The sequence below is a fragment of the Manis javanica genome, chromosome 3 (assembly GCF_040802235.1).
Source record: "Manis javanica isolate MJ-LG chromosome 3, MJ_LKY, whole genome shotgun sequence".
NCBI lineage: Eukaryota > Metazoa > Chordata > Mammalia > Pholidota > Manidae > Manis > Manis javanica.
In genome coordinates, this window is record NC_133158.1 from 31,075,628 (window position 1) to 31,088,800 (window position 13,173).

General features: G+C 52.7%; 1 protein-coding gene across 20 annotated transcripts in view; it reads right to left on the bottom strand.

Annotated features, from left to right (window-relative positions):
* ATP2B2 (ATPase plasma membrane Ca2+ transporting 2) overlaps nucleotides 1-13,173 on the bottom strand; it is a 358,301-nt gene that overhangs the window by 164,986 nt on the left and 180,142 nt on the right. For 8 of the 20 annotated variants that reach the window (XM_073231039.1, XM_037000337.2, XM_037000336.2 and 5 more), the window contains exon 1: nucleotides 3,635-3,775. The exons of the other annotated variants lie outside the window; for them this stretch is intronic. The gene's annotated coding sequence lies outside the window, so the exon portion shown is untranslated. Of the gene's footprint in view, nucleotides 1-3,634; nucleotides 3,776-13,173 lie in introns of those variants that run through there. 20 annotated transcript variants of the gene reach the window in all.

Below are 13,173 nucleotides of genomic sequence, written 5' to 3' on the forward strand. Positions count from 1 at the left end.
CCTGCTTTAGCTGAGCAGGGTGAAGCCAGAGGCTAGGGGTGGAATAGGGGACCAGAGGGCTGGAGACTTGAGTTTCAGTCTCACTCTGCCACCAGCTTGCCAGGTGATCTCAGTTTCCCCAGATGTGGCAGAAGCAGGGGAACAGCACTATGCTATCCCCAGCTCTGAGATCCTGTGAACTCCCCCAAGACCACTCTCAATCCAATCTGATCCCTGGGGTACAAAACTAGAGAGATGAGAATCCTGGGGCGCCTATGAAAATGCACCAGGGAGGATCCATTCATGCTTGAGAACCACCAGCCTAGAGACTCCCCTCCTTGCTTTCCTTCCTGACCTTGGCTGATCATAGCAACAAGGTGCTCACCCGCTCTGGCTCCAGGCCCTGACGCCAGCCACACCTCTGTGCATTGCCCTCTACAGTATTCAGGCTCTCAGACAGCAGTGGGGTAAGGCAGGGCAGAAACAGGCAGGCCCTGGTCCTGGATGAGGAGACGGAGGTGCAGACAGACAAAGCCACTTGCCCAAGGTCACCAGCTGGTCAGGAGCAGCAGCTGGGCCCGATGTATTCATTCCTTTAACTTACAGAATCAAACATCTCGGGAGAACGAGAGGCCCAAACAGACTCCTGCTGCTTCATGCCTGCGGCCTGAGAATGGTTGGCAAGACTCCCTTCTCTCCAGAAAGCACAGTGTTATCTTGGCCAAGTCTCATCCCCTGGCTGACCCTCAGTTTCCCTCTTTAAAGGACACCAGGCCAGATAACTTCAGAATGCACACATGTGCTGTGGCTTTCTAGGTGCCATCAATTCCATAGGGTAAAGGGATGGCAGAGCCATCCAGCTGCCTAGGACAGGGCCATACCTGCCTTAAGAGAGCTCTACCTTCACCCACAGGAGACCCTCTGGACCCTTTCTTGGTGCCTTGCCCCCATATCCTAAGTTCTTGGCCTGTTGGTTTCCAAGAAGTTGGCATCCCAAATTGGAGCTGGCCTCACACAGAAAAGGGGTAGGAGACTCTAAGAGGGGAGGCAGGGAGCCCAGTTGTTTGGTTTCTACCTCATTTCTGTTATGTTCCAGCTGTGTGATCTTGGGTAGCTGTCCTCACTTCTTCATGCAGCTTCCTTATCTGTGGCATGGGAATAACAAGGCTACGGGAGGCCCCTCTGAAGTGATGCATGAAGAGCAGTTAGGTCAGAGAATGCTAGCTGGCTTATTATTATTTACCCTAGTCTCTGACACATAGCTCTCCTGGGTGGGAAGGAAGGGATAGAAGGCCCAGGGAAGAACAGAGGGAGGAGCCTAGCATTTCAGTTTCCCTACAGTGTAAGCCACAGGCAGATTTTCTGACCTCTGGTTTGGAGAGGACTTTGGGAGTAGCTGGAGACATCCTGAGCTCCAGCTCACTGAGACCACCCACCAGTGGGCCAGTTTCTGGTGCCACGGAAGGGGGTTGGTGGGGCCAGTCTGGGCTCTTCCTGGTGGTTTGTACCATATGCAGCAGCTGTGCCTGCCCCTTCCTCTGTCTCTTTCCCAGCTCTGGGCAGCCTACCTGAAGAATACCAATAACCCAAGATGTCCTTGCTGAGCCCACTCACAGCTTCCTGTGAATGTGGGCTGGCCCTCCACTTAGGCCTGTGTGAAGCTGCCATGGCCACTTGGGAGCCAGTGTCTCTCTGTCCTCATGGACAGTCTCCTGAGGGGCAAGCCTCTCCCCAGTGCCCACTGAGGCACCTTTACTCCCAAAGGGGATGCTCAGAAGCGGAGGGTTGGGTGTGTGCATGGAGCATCCACAGAGAGTATCTGTACCTGTGTGCCCAAGCTGTCTTCATACGTGTGCAGCCTACATTCACCTGTAGGCACATGCCAGCATGCTGTGCCTGCCAATATACAGATAGGCATGCAGATGGCATTCAGGACACCACATGTGTGTGATCACTTGAACACAGAGGACAGCCTTCACATGGGCACATGTCACATTTCTAGCTGCTGCAGGGTACTGTGTGCAGGCCAATTTGCCCATGTGTGGCCTACTGTACTCCTGTGTTAGCCCTACATGCACATGTGGGTATGCTGCATTTACAGGTATGGGTACACATGTGTGTGTACATGCTGCATTTGTGAGCATACTGTACTTTGCAGGTGAGAGTCAATGATGTGAGCTGTATTCACATGTATTGGGTGTATCTGTGGGCATGGACACTGTATGTGTGTATATGATATGAACACATGATGCACTATTATGTGTAGTAAACCTATATATGTGCACTTAAGCAAATCTGTGGATATGTACATGCCCTGATGAGAATGGGACTGGCATACAAAGGTGGCTAAATAATACAGGCTATCAGCACCTTTCCTGTACCCCTCTGCAGGGTTCTCCCAGAGCTGCAGCCACCTCCCTGATTCTGCTCCTTAAATGAAGTTAACAGGCAGAGGCCCCCACAGCCTGTGCTCCAAGCCCCCTCCTACTGCTCACGTCAAAAGAGAATTTCTCCGGATGGTGCTGCCACTCCTGGAAATGCCCCAAACGTCAGCTCTGCTTCTCCCAGTGATTTGGAGAGTAATGCAGGCACAGGGGAGCCTGTTCTTTGCTGGGCAAGGGGTATTCAGTGTTACACCAAGACCCTCTGCTGGCTGAGCTTGCCTGCTCACTTACCCTTCTGAAGGTCGAGTCAGGCTGGGCCTCTGGTGGGGGATCCTGAGACCCCCTAGGACCCTTGCCTGACTGGGACAGGCCAGTCATAGAGATGTCACCCCACATCACCTGGGTGAGCAGAGAGCAGCCGTGTTGGAATGGCCACTTGGCTAGAAAGCGTGGTTGGAGGCAGCAACCCACTCTTGGGGAGTGCAGAGGCCCCCTGGTGGATTTCCCAATCCTGACCCTGCAGGGGGCAAGGAGGAGCCCCTGGTGATTCGCTCTCAGTGGAGGCCACAGAGGCTAGCCCAGAAAGTGGGCTTCCTTTCGGGCCAAAAGTGCCAACTCCACCACCCAGCTTTGCTGCTGCAAAATGGCCTGGCCAGCCCAATCCTAACCCTCTCCTGGCCTTCTTGGGGACCTGGGCACTTGTCCCAGCCACATGCCTCAGCTGGCTTGACCTGGTGATTCTGGAACACAGCAGCCCACCCCACCAAAAGGGCCTCTGGGAGAGCTTCCCTCAATCTCTTTCCTGGGTCCCTGTCCATGGCAGGCAAGGAGCACCCTCAGGTCCCCGGCACCTCCCTGGGACGAAGCTCAGAGGGAAGAGAACCTTCCCCAGGCTGCCGGCTGGCTGGCCTTGCATAACATCCATTGGGGGCATTTGCTGTCCAGAGGCTGCCGGAATCTACCTGAGACCCCGAGCATCCTCCTGTCTAAGGCTCCCTTGCTCGTGTCCCCAGCACCCCAGCCCTCCCCTCAATACAGGGACCCTCACACTAGTGTTTCCTTCGGCGGCGGCTCCCAATGCAGCCTCAGCTGCTGCCAGATAAACAAGTCCCGCTCCCACCCACCCCTCCACGCTGTCACTGCCACCACCATCAGCACTGAAAAAAACGAAATGAAATGAAATAAAATAAAATGGGGAGGGAGGAAGGGGAGAGCGGAGCGGGGCGCTTTTTATTTTTTATTTTCTCATGCTGGGGGATGCCGGTACTTACTTGGCTATGAAAATCACCACAAATCCGGCACGGTTTCCAGGCGGGCAGCCCCGTAATCGCGGTGCGGCAGCTGGTGCCGCGGCTGAGCCCAGCCAGCGTGCCCGGGTCCCTCTGCAGACTGTACCATCCTGCCCGAGCAGGTGGGGGGGCGGGGGGGCGGAGGCGCCGGCTTCTAGGAGAGCATCTCGCCGGCAAAATGCAATCTCGGGGGAGGCAGGGGCCGCCCCTGCCGCGGCGCTGGCGGAGGCTGGGGGGAGGGGGCGGGCGGACAGGGAGGGGCGCCGGGAGGGCTTGTGCTGGTGGCGGGGCTGGGGGAGGAGAGTGGGGCGGGGGTGCCTGGACCGAACCACCACGGTGTTGTTTGCGGTTTTAATTCCTCCCGTGGGATCATGAGGAACTGAAGTTGGCAGAGTCCCAGGAATATGCCCGCTCCCCTGAAGTAGGAGGGAATGTCAAGGGCAACGTGAGGGTAGGGTTGGGGCTGAGCTGGAGGGAGGGGCGGGGGTCCTGCCAGTGGCGGAGGGGAGGAGTGATAGCAGAGAAGATGGCCCTAAGTCGTCCCCTACTTTCTGGGAGACTCATTAGGCTGGACAGGGGCTCTGGTTTCTCCTCTTTTTGGTCAGGACACTCCCCAGACCTGGGGGGCAAAGGTCCCATGGGGGAGCAGTGGACTAAGCACAGGCTAATCACATCTATGGTTGCAGGGCCAACAGAGCAGAGCCTGCAGTGAGAGACCTGCTGCCACCCAAACACTACAACGCAGCCCACACTACACCCCTGTGCACCCATACCTGCCTGACCTCAAAGCCGGCAGAAGATCCTCTCAAGGGGCCATTTCTTTGCTCACCCCTGCCCACTGGCAGGGGTGTCTGCATATGTCTCCTGCACCCACAAAATCTGCTGGGACATCTGTGATGAGTTGGGGGCTGCCTGTTTTGGGGACTAATGATGTCCAGAGGACCCTAAAGCCCCCAGTGAAGAGTCTGCAGGAATGGAATGCCCCAGCCAGCTGCTCGATTCCTGCCTCATCTTTGGCAGGCCTGCTGTCCCTTTAAATTCATACTGGTGGGAGGACAGGCCTAGGAGCAAGGTTAGGAGGTCACAGCAGGTGAAGGGACTTCTCTTGGATTCTGAAGCTTCCTTTCTACTTGGATTCTGAAGCCTTTCTCACTGCCCTGCCTCCTCTAAGAGGGGTGCCCTGCTTGGGAGGAGGGCATGGAAGGTAGAAGGACGTTTAGGACTTGTGTGTTGGGTGCCTGTTGGCGGGGAGAGGTTGCAGGGGATGGGAGAGTCGGGGCTGGGGGTTGCCCCAGGAGGCAGTTCCAGACTACAGCTGCCTCTTTTCCCGGCCCCCACCCTCTGCCCACTTTTAAGCTGGCCGCCTGAGTGTCCCGAGCTGCTGCTCCATCCCTGGGTTGGCACAGAATATCAATTTGTCTCGTTAAGCTGAAAGTCTGCACTGCACCAAAATCAGAACCCGGCCGGCAGTGGGGCCGCAGGAGGCAGAGAGCTGGGAGCACCAGCAGCAGGGCCCCTGTCGGCAGTGCCACGCTGATATGCCCTTGCTTTTCACCCCCCTGACCTCACCAGGGTCGGTTTCATTCTGCCCTTCGGCCAGGTAGAGTGAGATGCGGTGGGCAGGGGGAGTGGGGCGGCGGGGATGCAGAGAAGCTAAGGGTGCTAGTGCTGGGTGGCCCTGGCTCCACTGGAGCAGGCCCGGAATGCACCTGGCTGGGGTTCCAACAGAGCAGCCCAGGGTACCATGCAGAGAGGTTCCTGCCCCCTACCAACAGCCCGGGACAGGGAGCTCCTACATCAGCCCCTTCTGATGGGTGCAGATCGGGGAGGGCTCTTCTGGCCTCCCATCCAGGCAGACTTCTAAGTTAGCTCCCACCTCAGGAGGCGCCAGGTCAGGAGTCTCCCCCTCCCCAGGGTCTAGAGGCAGCCTCTGTCCCCCAACAAAACGCCAAATGCAAGTGTTCTGAGATAATTGGGGTGAGGGTGGGCAAAGAAGGGCAGAGGGTGAGGGCCCGTTGCAGCTCATGTCTTGCCAGAGCAAATGTGTCTGTGCCAGGAATCCCACCATTATTACTGTGACATCACTGGGGGCAAACCATTTTCCCTGATTACAAAACAAACAGCCCACAAGGGGCTGGCTATGAGCCACCATTTCAAAAATAATAATCCCTTCGGTGTGTCCAGCATACTTGATAGTTTGTAAAGGCCACGTGCAAAACAGTAAATTGCTTGATCCTCACAACTCTTACTGGAGTGGCTGCTGTGAGCACCCAAGTGGTAGATGAGGAATCTATGTGTGGTTCAGAGGTGTGTGGTGGCCAGGACAAGTTCCCTCAGCCAGGAAGGGGTAAACCAAAACTGTGATCCAAAGCTGAGGACTCCAAGCCCAGAGCAACTTACAGGTGAAGGTCAGCATGCTGTGGGCCAGCTGGGGGCCCCAACACTCACAAACTTAGGAGCCCTAAGTCCTGCCTGCTCAATGGCCCCTGTATCAAGTGGGCAGAGCCTTCACCAATAGACACCAGACTCCCTGGACCTCATGGATCTGGTTCCCAGAATCTAAGACTAGAACTGGAACCTGACTAAGCTTCCATTTCCTCTCATTTCAGGCCTGGTATACTTTAGCTTTTGTATCCTCACCTCAGTTATGGGATAGTCCCTAACTTCTGAGGCAACTCAAATGTTGAGTAGCATAGTTTTAAAGGTTTTACTAATGGTAGACCCACAAACTCCTATTCATCCTTCAAAGTCCAGCTCAAATGCCCTTTCCTCAAACAGTCCTTCAATTCCACCAACAAAATTAATTCATGTTTCTGGCTTAGCTTTGACTACATCATATTGTGAAGGAGACATTTTTCTCCTCATTGGGCTGTAACCACATTAGCTATGTCTCCAGCTCCCAATTTCCAGCCCTCAGCTTGTGGTAGGTGTCATAATAAAGGATGCAGGATGCATCTGCTGCTGTGTGATTTTGATTCATCAAATGCCAGAACTAGAAGAACCTTTAAGGACACCCATCCAATTCTCCCATTTCACAGTTAAGCAAACTGAGGTCTGAAGAAAGGATGTAAGCAGATTGCTGAGGTCATCCTTGAGGATGGACTCTGGCCACAGACATTAAGCTCCCTGCCCTGTTCCCTGTGCCTTCCCTTTCTGCAGCAGATACAGCTGGGATATCTGGCCTGTCCTTCCAGGATATGTTGGGAGGCAGGGGATAATGGACAGGCAAAGGTGTTGTGAAATCAGACAACAATGGTACTAGTGTTGCAACTCCAGGAAGGTTAGAAACAACAGGTCAGGGTCACTCACAGGGAAGAGGGGAGAGGCAGGAAGCTAGCCAGGAGAATTACCTATTCCAGCATGATTTGCCTACGGTGGACACGGGCTGAGGGGCAGGTTGGAGGAAGGTATGAGAAATAGGGCGGGGGTGAGGGGAGGGTTGATGGTGCATAGCTGGCCAGAGCTGGGGACACATTTGGGGCCAGAGAGTTGGGGGACTGGTGAGGGTCAGTGTGCCTAGGGATGATGGTGGGAGCTTGGTCCAGTCTGATGGAGGCAATCTGCGTAAGGAAGACAGTTGCATAGGTCCAGTTGGGTCCGAGGGAGGCAGAATCAAATGCAATTGGAGGCCAGCTGTGTTCTCTCTGGGAGAAATGGATTCTGTCACTTTACGCCGTGAGGGGAAGCAGGAATGAGGGTACACCTGCCCTTGCCTTGCCCAGCTCAGAGTCTTCTGATGTCTGGGCAGGGGTCCTGGGGCAGCTCTTGGGTCCACTGCTGTCATAAAGAACTACCTGCTAGGTCCTTAAGGGATGAGAAGCTATTTCCAAAGGCCCCTCACATCCCTTCCTTGTCTGACCTTCACAAACACCCTTGGAGAGATTGGGCTTCTTCCCATTTCATAGAAGAGAAAATTGAGGCCTACAGACTGCAAGTGACTTGCTTAGGAGCTACAGAGTCAGTGAGGACCAGAACCAAGATCTGCACCTAGATATGTTGCACATAAATCCTTCCCTCTGTCCCTGCCTAAAGTTACCTATGTTTGAGATGCTGGACTCAGGTACTCCTAGGCCCATGAACTTAAGAGGCCAAAGAATGTTTATCTGTAGGACCACATGGCCTGGCTTGTTCCAAGTCTTTGCTCCAGCCACCTTGGGGCCCCATATCTACTCCTCCCACCATTCAAAACTCTCTCAGCCAACCTGATTTTGGGCCAAGATTTTGTGGTCCGACAGACCTGGGTTCAAATTCCTGCTTTCATTTACTGGCTTGTGGGACCTTGAGCAAATGACTCAACCTCCCTGAGTTTTCTCATCTGCAAATGGGGACAATAATGTCTGTTTGGCAGGGTTGCAAGCTAAAATATAACGGTAGCAGTTAGTAACAGAAAAAACTCAGGGGGTGAGGTTCTCCAGAATGTCCCTGGAAAATGTTGGTGGTGGAGGGGGTGCATCTCTTCCAGCCCCTCATTGCACTGGCATATGATGGTTCTCAGATACCACCTGTGGGGGCTGGGCAATGCTGGGCTCTAGGACCCTGACAGATCCAGGGCAGTCTGCTGAGACTCAAATCCAGGTTCCCAGTTCCAAGCAACCCTGCCAGTACTTGCCCACTCATTACAGATGGTGCAGGCTGACTTCTGGCTCACTCCAGCCACCAATCACATCAACATCCTACTGTGTGTTCCATATGGTGTGAACTTTGCAGCATCCTGAAAGGTAGGTTCTATTTTTAAACCCCATTTTACAGATGAGGAAACTGAGCTTTAAAAAGCTGAAATGATATTGCCCAAGGTTATAGAATGAGTAGGGGAACTTAGACTGAAAACCAGGACCGTGGGAAACTGAGTTCAGGGACCCTAAGGGAGGTGGGTGTGAACCTGGGTCTAGGGAGCCACACATGACCCTAAATAATGAGGTCAGAAAACCTCAGCCTGGTGGGCCTACCCCAGGCTTCCACTGGGTGGCACAGGTGTGTGTGATGGTTGACCTTGCTGCCCCTCTGCAAGGCCAGAGGCTAGGAAGAGGGGCTAATTAGGGAGCTGGCACTTTCCTTCCTGGAAGAACACAGAGCCTGGGGAATCAACAGCTGTTCTGGGAGAACTCCCTGGGGTAGGCTATCTTTTCCAGGCCTGGGAAACATGTTCTCGTTCATGCTACTTCTTTGGGTTGATGGTACCATGTCAGTGCATACGCACATACTTGTTGCCCACTACCATCTGTCAGTCCTGCCTCCTCACCTTGGTCTCCCTGCCTCTTCTCCTGCCATCCTCCCATCACTGACCCATGTCTGGCACCTAAGAGAGCTCTTTCAATTCTTCTAAACCTTTCTTTGACTCCCTCTAACACCCAAACTCCTAACCATGGCTCATGAGTCCCAGGTGACTATTCTAGACCCCTCTCATTATCCTCTGTCTTTCCCACACCAAGCCTCTCCTGCTCCTCACACAGACCCTTGCATTTCCAAGCCTCTATGTCTATGCATGAACCATCCAGACTTCTAGGGATGCCTTCTCTCCCCACTCCTCTGCCTGGAGAACTCCTATTCATCCTTCAAGGCTCCAGCAACTCCTCCTCCATGAAGCTCTCCTGATTTCTTCCTTATCATTTCCCCTCAGCTTCCACCCCCAAGAAGAGTTTGTTGCAATTAACCTTTTTATGTTCATCTATCTTGTCCATCAGGCTGGGGGCTCCCTGGGGCTAGGAACTGGGTCTCATTTGCCTGCTGTATCCCCAGCACTGGAACCTCAATAAATATTAATCGAACTGGTAAGTGCAGGCTTGTTGAATGAAAAGGCAATTCCCCTGGTGGCTTCGGATTGGTATTTGCATCTCTTTGTGGCTCTGGAAATATTCTTTGGACTTACTTGGAGGTCCTGGTTTAAGAAATGCTATTTTCTGAGTCTGTCAATGAATGGGGCTCTCTCTGCATGCCCACTTTGCAAAAGGGAAAGGAAGAACCTCAACTTCACTCAGATACCCTTGTCCAGAGATGTTGCAACTGGGACCAGGATGCCTGAGCCCAGAGCTAAACTCAAGGTAAAGTGAGGACCCAGGGAGGAGCCCCTGTTCCTAAATGCTCCCTCCCAGCTACTTACAGCCTGGTATTTCACCATTGCTAATTCATTTCTTTGGATTATTCAGTCAGCAAAAATTTATTTACTGAGTATGATGAATTGTGCTGGGGCCCCTAGTTAACATTTACGTATGTGTGTCTGTGTTTGTACTCCTGCTGGAAGGCTGACTTCCTAGAGGGAAAAGAGGAGGAGGAAGAAAGAAACAGGGAGTGAGGATGATGAATCTGGGAATGTCAACAGAGGGAAGGGAATCTCATTTGCTGAGTCCCTACTATATGCCAGGCACTTAACACAGAGCTGCCACTTACTCCTCATCACTACCCCAGGAGAATTTAATGTTGAAAGTCCTTAACTTAGAAGTGAAAAACAAGTCTAGAGAGGGTGAGTGGCTTGCCTAGGGGAGCATAGCATTGAGCATTCAAACCTAGCACAGTCTACCCTGCAGCCTGCCATCTCTCTGGGCATTCTCCCACTGGGGAGGCTTTGGGGACCCAGCAGGAAAAGAGAGGACAGGAATAGAGGGGTGACAACTGAGATGCTGTAAGCTGAGAGTTGTACCTGTGGACTGACCACATGGCCAGACACTGCTGGGACTGTAACCAACAAGGGGTTGGGGAATGAAACATGTCCAGGCCAGCTGTCTGTGAGTCGTCAGAATGGGGTGGAGGCCACAGGGGCCACATTAGTTGTCTCTGTGAGCACTTTTCTGTGTACAAATGCACATATTTATGTACATATAATTAACCTGCTATGTGGAGAAAATCACTCCCATTTTAATGATGAGGAAACTGAGGTCTGGAGAGTGGTGGTGACAAGCTGAGGGGTACACAGCTGGAGCCAGAATTAGAACTCAGATCTTTCTTGGATGGTGCACAGAGGTGCGGCTCGGGTGCAGGCTCATCCCTTATGAGGCTTTCCATGTAGCCGGGGCTCTCAGAAGAACTGCAGCCCTTGTCGTGTCGCTCAATCCCCACCCCGCCTCTGGAACATAAAAGGGCTCAGGTCTACTTCATTCCCCCAAAATGGCAAGGGAATGGGGGTGGGTGCAAAGTGCTGGGAGCTGGAGCTCCTTGACTAGTTCAAATCCAGCTCCACATTAATGGGCTGTGTGACTGGGCAAGTCTCTCAATCACTCTGGCCTCGGGCCCCTCATATGTAAAATAGGCATGGCACCATCTACTTCCTGATTCTCTTTCCACTCATTTGTTCAACAAATATCCACTGACATGTACTACTTTCTAGAAAAGCCCAAGGTGTCTAGTCTCAAAAGGGTTTAGAGACAGATATGAAATGAAATAAATACACAAACTAATGTTAGGCTACAAAGGGATACAAGATGAAATGGCAGAGGCCATGAGCACTTTCAGCAGCAGAACCTGGCTATCTCTGGTGGGAATGGAATGGGGAGTCACAGACCCCAAGGGGGTGATGACTGACCTGGGATATGAAGGCTGAGCAGGAGTTTACTAGGTCAAAGGAGGGAGTGGTGTTCCTAGCAAAGGGAATGGTATGTAGAAAAAGCCCTGAGGCTGGAAAGAGCTTAGTAATTCTCGAGGAATTGAAAGCAGGCTTGAAAGACAGAGGGAAGAATGTGGGCAAGAGCAGGAGAGTGGATGGGGGTCGTCTAGATTACTTATAGATTCCTGTCCTGATCCGGGGAATAGGAGGAACCTTAGAAGGGTTTTAAGGATTAAACAAAATAAGGAACATGAAGCCCTTGGTGAGGGGCCTGCGCCACAATAGAACTCCACAACGTTGTTAGCTGGAGGCACCATAATAACATTGCACCTTCCCCAGGTACCACATGCATTCCACAAACCAAGATCAGGACAGATTCTGAGTTGCAGACACATGAACAAGCAGGAAATGGGTCCTGTTTGCACAGAGCCATGGCTCGGAAGATAAGAACATCTGGACATTTACAGGGTGCCCAGATGTGCTAGGTGCTAAACGGAGCCACCTGATAGAAGGGGAAACTGAGGTCAGGAGAGGTGAAGGGGCGTGTACCTCCAGATCCTGGGAGATTGAGATGAGAACTGTGGGCTCAGGACTCTCAGTTCACTGCTCCCTCTAGGGCCATAGAGTGACCCTAATGGTAGCCTGTTTGAGAGCTGCTGGGCAGAAAAGATGGTATTACACAAATTACAAAGTGTAGTACTGAGAGGTGGCATTGACTGAACAACTACTGCATGCCAGGTACTGTTTGTTCTAAAAGCTTTTCATGTTATAGCTCATTTAAATCCTACCCTTTAAGGTAGTTCTGATCATCACCCCACTTTACACATGATGAAATGGAGGCACAGAGGCCACATAATTTGGCCAAGGTTGTCCAGCTGGTGAGTGGTGTTGGGATCTGAATTCAGATATCTTTACTACCCTGCTGTAGATCTGGGGAGTGCTTGGGACGTGTCAGAGCGTCCAGCCAGTGGCAGAAAGGAGAAGCACAGAAGCGGGACGCAGATCCAGAGCTGGGCTGGAGGAGGAGGGTGGGCAGATGAACTGTCTGCCTTCTGGAGATGGGTGATGCTGAGCGAGTCTTTGGTGGCCTGTCCTCGTGGGGGTGACCCTCTTCCTCCCCAGAGGGAATTCCCTATGGGAACTGCCTGTGGAACTGTGGCCCATAAGGGCTGGGAGGTGCTGCTGTGCTCCTCTGTCAGCCCTACCCTCCCATTTCACAGATGGGGACCCTGAGGTCCAGACAGGGGTCACCACCTGCCTTGGACATACTATGGCAAGGCCAGGGCTGGCTCCAGGGCAGCCCTTTAACCTAATAAGAAGCCCCCTGTCACCATGTGGGGCCACCTTGCTCAGAACTCATCTTCTCCAGATATGACTCCAAAGGGCATTGGCACAGGGGCACTGTGTGGCATGGGTGGCCCACTCTGCAGGTTCTCTGTGGATGGGACTGGTGTCAAGGCTGGGCTAACTTTCTCACTACAAGGTCGCCAACAGCTACCCAAGGAGGTGGGATGGGCACTGGACCAGGAGTTGGCAGGGTGGGACTAACTGCTGTGGGTTGTGGGGGAGGAGGGGCATCCTGCTTTCTTGAGCCCACCCCTGTCTCCTCCAGCATCTCTGCTCTGCCAACTTCACGGCCAGTTTGCAACAATGAAATACCAGAAGGTAATGGAAGTGTCTTGACAGACTGTAAGAAGTTTCTCAGATATGAGGTGCTATTTCTTTCTGGAGGTACCAGCACATTAGAGCAGAGTACAAGAGGGATTTAGGGGTCAAAGATATGGGATGAACCACAGCTCAGCCACTTATTATTGGGTGGCCCTGAGCTAGTTGTCTGGCCAACCTGAACCTCACTTTCTACATTGGTGAACTGGGAATAATCACACCTGCAAGTAAGAAAGTGTTGGGAGGCATGAATGAATAACATATATGTATGTATGTGGCACATAGTAGATGCTCAGCAAAGTTTGGCTTGCTTATCTCTATT